General features: G+C 52.6%; 1 long non-coding RNA gene across 1 annotated transcript; it reads left to right on the plus strand.

Moving 5' to 3' along the window:
• The first annotated feature begins 3,285 nt into the window (after nucleotides 1-3,285).
• Nucleotides 3,286-4,651, plus strand: LOC135175372 (uncharacterized). Its single transcript, XR_010302342.1, has 2 exons — nucleotides 3,286-3,355; nucleotides 3,499-4,651. It is a non-coding gene; the product is annotated as an uncharacterized LOC135175372 (long non-coding RNA).
• The last annotated feature ends 483 nt before the right edge of the window (nucleotides 4,652-5,134 follow it).

The raw sequence follows: 5,134 nt of genomic DNA on the forward strand, positions 1-5,134 counted from the left end.
GACTGTGTGAAGCTCAGGGAAGCCTCGGGACACCCCCCAAGTACAGGGAGTCACACTGCGCAGGCAGCCGACAGCTGACAAGCTGCCGAGGCTGCGGAAATGACCCTACCCTGCTTACAGGGGGGGCTCTGGGGCCAGGTTGATGCCTTTCCCCCACAGGCGTGGAGACACTGGCTTGCGCCCTCCTTACAGGGCAGCCGGGCAGCCAAAGGAGCAAACCACAACACAAGCAAAGACTGAGTCGGGCTCACAGGGAGGTCGGCCAGCACAAAGCCACTCAGGCCACACTCAAGGTCATGGCAAAGATCTCGTGTTACCACACCTTTGGTGAGGGGCATGTCCCTTTGCCCAGAGCGCCTTGCCCATCTCCTCTTCTCCAGACGGACGCCCCCTCCTCTTCTCGACACCTCTTGCCTCGCCGTTCTGTGCCGTTCCTCCTCCGCTGTCAGTGCCAGCCACCGCCGAGGAAGGAGGACAGGCTTAGGCCTCACTGGCGCCTCCTCCTCCACACCGGCGGGAAATGGACACCTCCCCAGGGGCACCACCTGTCCAGCTTCCCACCCGCAGGCAGCCCCAGAGCCGCAAAGACCTCCCACTTCGCCTTGTCTCATCCAAGCGGCGCACGGCAGACTCCCAGTCAGGACTGGAGATGGGCTGTGAGGCGGGAACCCCGGACAAATCCAGCTGGGCACGCAAAGCAGCCGCCGCAGAGGCTGCACGGTCCTGCTTACAGGGCGCTGCAGTCGCTGCTGACATCAGAAAGTGCCTGGGACATGAGGGCAATGAGTGGGCCCCGACCGACAGGGCAGCCCTGGTCCCAGAGGCCCACGGAGGCTCCTCCCCTCCATTTTAGGGGCACCTACACCTGGCACCCAGCTAAGGAGGCAGGCACCCCACACGGGCTGCCAGCTGAGCACAAAGGCACTCGGACCAGGGGTGGTTCCCCCGGGGAGTTCCCTGTTTTCCTCGGGCACGGAGGAGGAAGTGCTACTGAAGCCTAAGTCTGTGCTCCTTCCTCAGCAGCAGCTGGCACTGATGGTGGAGGAGGTGTGGCATGGAATGGCAAAGCAAGAGGCGTCACGAAGAGGATCGGCATCAGGCTGGAGAATGGGAGACGGGCAAGGCACTCTGGGCAAAGGGACTCACCTCTGACTAACTGTGGTAGCACAAGAGTGTCTTGTCTCACAGGCACTACCTTAGGTCTCTCTTCTAAAATGTTACCCACATCCCCTCGCTTACCTCGGGATTTCCCTCCAAAATGGTCATATTCTCCCCTATGGATTACCTTAAGGTTTTCCATGCTTAATGTCAGATCTATCCCATCCAATCACCTCAGCTTTTCCCTCCTACAATCTTCATAATTTTTATCCCCTAGAGACCAACTCACTTTTTTTCCCCTATAAAATGTCATGTGTCCTCTTGTTTACCTCAGATTTTTCCTCCAGAGTTTTCGTTTTCTTCCCAATAGACCTGTTCAGCTTTTTCCTCCAAAATATCACTGCTCTGAAGTCACCTCAGTTTTCCCTCCATAGTCTTCATTCTCTGTAAAAGAGAAAAGAACACCCACAACATTCAACAAAAAAAAATATTTAATGTATATGGGTAAATACTTTCTATTTTAACAAAAATTTTCCCACAATCTGATATGCAAGGAGGTTTCTAAAGCCATAAATGCTATTTACAGCAAGGATTTAAAACCTCGACCCACCCCTGCCCTTTAAGGGCCTCCTACAAATCAGCAGCAACAGCTCTCCAGCCGGAAAGCAGAAAGGAACGCACATTAAATACAGATATGGTCATTTGGGAGTTTCCTGCCCTCCCCCCCACAAATTCACCAGACTAACTCAGGCAGCTGGATTTTAAGGAATTAAGCTGTATTTACACTGTGGCACAAATACACAAGCATATATACACAATATATACAGATATTTACAAACACAGACAATTATCAACAAGTAGTAAAAGTAATACAGAAATACAAACCCCCTCCCAAACAGCAGAACCAACCAGGAGGGCCTTTAATCCAACTCTTCTCCTTCTTTCCACAAAAGGGGCTAACAGAGCAGGAGGTAACAAGCCTGCGGAAGAAATTCCTTCCTCCAAATAAGAAGTTCAAGGTGGTCAGAGATCAGTCCCCAAGGCTGGCACTTCACAGCAACTCACCAGAGAGATGTTTCTGTCCCCATTTTCCAAAGGGAATCCCATTCTGAACCACTTGCAAGGAGGAACTGGGTTTCCAACAGCCTGCATTCTGCTATCAAAGCATCCCCCAACAGTCAAGGTTTGTGGCTGAGGCTCCACACATCTCTCCAACTTGATTTTGGGTAAAGCAATTAAGTTCCATAAAAAAAAAATCGGGTGGGTGGTAGGAATCAACAAGGGAAAAAAACAGTGAGACAATTTTAAATAAACCCCAAAGGCATTTCACAGGAAGCCTCACCCTTTAACCCATTTCATGCTGGAACGCCCATCCCCTGTGCTTTCTGGTTGGCCAAGAGTCACGGAACACAAAGCAAGGCACCAGCCTGCAGATGCCTGCTGCCTTGTGGCCACCAAATATAGAGACCCCTCAGGCACCCCCAGAGGACCCCAGACCAATTTAGATGCCCACAATAACTCTTTTCATGTCCCCAAAACCTCATTTCGTACCTCTTTAGATGACCGTGGAATCCCCAAACATGATCCTAGACCCTTTTACAGGCCTTTAAGAGACCCCTGCAGACATCTACACAACTCTACACACCCATACACACCTGAACAGATGCCTACAGACACTCAAAAGACCTCTCACAACACCTACAAATGCCTACAGATACCTGGAGATCCCTGCAAACCCCTAAAATCTCACTACTGACCCCTCCAGACCCACGGAGACATCTACAGATCCACGCAGACCTCTACAGACATCTACAAGCCTCTATAGAACCCTAGAGACCTCTAACAGGCCCCTACAGACACACACAGACATGCAGAGACTTCTACACACCCCTGCATACACCTGAAGACCTCCACAGAAGAGAGGCAAACACCTACACGCCTCTGACAGACTCCTTCAGGCCTGCAAGCTCACACGGTCTGCTCAGACTCAGCTTCTCCCAAGCACCCCCAGGGCTGCTCTTTGTTGCCTCCGCCCCCAGCCTGCAGTGACAGGCAGGCTTGCTCCCGCCCACATGCAGCACTCTGCATTTGCTCTCGTTGAACCTCACAAGCTTCACCTGGGCCCAGCTCTCCTGCCTGCCCAGGTGTTTTCTGGATGCCATCCTGTCCCTCTGCTTTCTCCACAGCACCACTCCGTTTGGGGCCATCTGCAAACCTCTGAGGGTGCACCTCCATCTCGCTGCTTGGACACCTCCAGGCACGGTGACTCCACCACCTCCCAGGGCAGCCTTGTGCAGATTCCTTGAGCATAACATAATAAAGAGCCATGAAGTAAATAAGTAAATATTAAGTGATATGCAGTAGCTGACACTAACTGCCCTCTCCTGATTGTCATTTCAGAATCATGGAACCACAGATCTGTTGAGGCTGGAAGAGACCCTTGAGATCACCAAGTCTTGCCTCAAGCTCACAATCCCACCACTACTACTAAGCCACTACCATATCTGGAGGACAACCTTCTGTTAGCTTTCACAGCAGATGGCACAGGGGCAGGCACGGGGAGGTCTAGGAGTACTGAGAACAGGTTTTGGAATTACTGGGAGCAGAGGGAGGGACTATGGGACACTGGGGCTACATTGGGAGCACTGGATGGCATAGAGTGTCACTGGGAACACTGCAGGGACTGGGGGGTACTGAGTATTATGGGGAGCAGTGAGAGGGACTGGGCAGCACTTTGTTTTACTGGCAGCAGCAGGAAGAGACTTGGTGATACTAGAAGGGTATGAGGGCCACACTGGGAACAATGGCAGTACTGAGAAGGAGATGGGGGAATTACTGGGAATACTAGAAGCCTCGGAAGCACTAGGAAGGGAATTTGAACTTACTGGCAGGGCCTGGGAGGACACTGCAGCCATACTGGGAGTATACAGAGTGCAATGGAGAACACTTGGATGAGATTTTTGAGTTACTGGAAGCACTGGTGGGTCTGGGAAGACCTTTGAGGTCTGGGATTATGGGAAGGGATTTCGGAGTCACTGGGAGCAGCAGGAGTGACTGAAGGGCTCTGGGTATTATGGGGGACCCTGGCAAAGGATTTTTGGAGTCACTGGGAGCAGCAGGAGTGACTGGAGGGCTCTGGGTATTACTGGGGACCCTGGCAAAGGATTTTGGAGTTACTGGGAACACTAGGAGGGACTGGGATGCATTGTCTGTTACTGGGTGCACTGGAAATTAGGGGCAGCACAATAGGTATTACAGGGAGCACTGGCAGAGACTGGGCAGCACTTGGTCTTACCAGTAGCACCAGGAAGAGTTTGGGATACTGGGAGTAACTGGGAGGACACTGCAGCCACACTGGGAAGGAGATCTGGGGGTTCCTGCAAGCACTGAGAAAGAATTTTGGGGTTACTGGCAACAGTAGGCATGACTGTGTAATATTGGGGACCACTGGGATGCACTGGGCAATACTGGAAACAGCATTGAGTAATAAAAACCTGCCGGGTTTGATCTGGGCAAACTCAGCCTCAATCTGCAAACAGCCTGGGACTAAAAATGCCCTTTGAGAGCACAGAGCAGTGCAGTTCACATGCGGCAGCCAGCTGTGCCCTCCCCTGCCAAACCACGACAGCAGCAGCAGGGCAAATGAGGGTGAGAGCATGAGGCACCAGAGTGCATGTGCCACGTCCATACAAACGCGCAGCGCTGCACCAATGTCGGCACCATCAGGGACTGGGGTCATTAGGAGCACTGGGAGACATCGGATGTTACTGGGATCACTGAGAGGGGCTCGGATGACACGGGGATAACTAGGAGGCCTGGGAAGTTGGAGGTCGCTTGGAGCACTGAGTGGACAGTGGAGCCATGCTGGGAGCACGAGGAGGGGCTGGCAGTGCACATAGTGTTAGTGGGAGCACTTGGATGAGATTCTGCAGTCTCTGGGAGCCCTTCTAATCCATTCCAGGATGGCACTGGCCTTCTTGGCCACAAAGGGCACATTGCCAGCTCATGGCCATCCTTCTGTCCACCAGGGCCCCCA

Source organism: Pogoniulus pusillus, chromosome 5, assembly GCF_015220805.1.
Source record: "Pogoniulus pusillus isolate bPogPus1 chromosome 5, bPogPus1.pri, whole genome shotgun sequence".
In the NCBI taxonomy this organism is placed as follows: Eukaryota; Metazoa; Chordata; class Aves; order Piciformes; family Lybiidae; genus Pogoniulus; species Pogoniulus pusillus.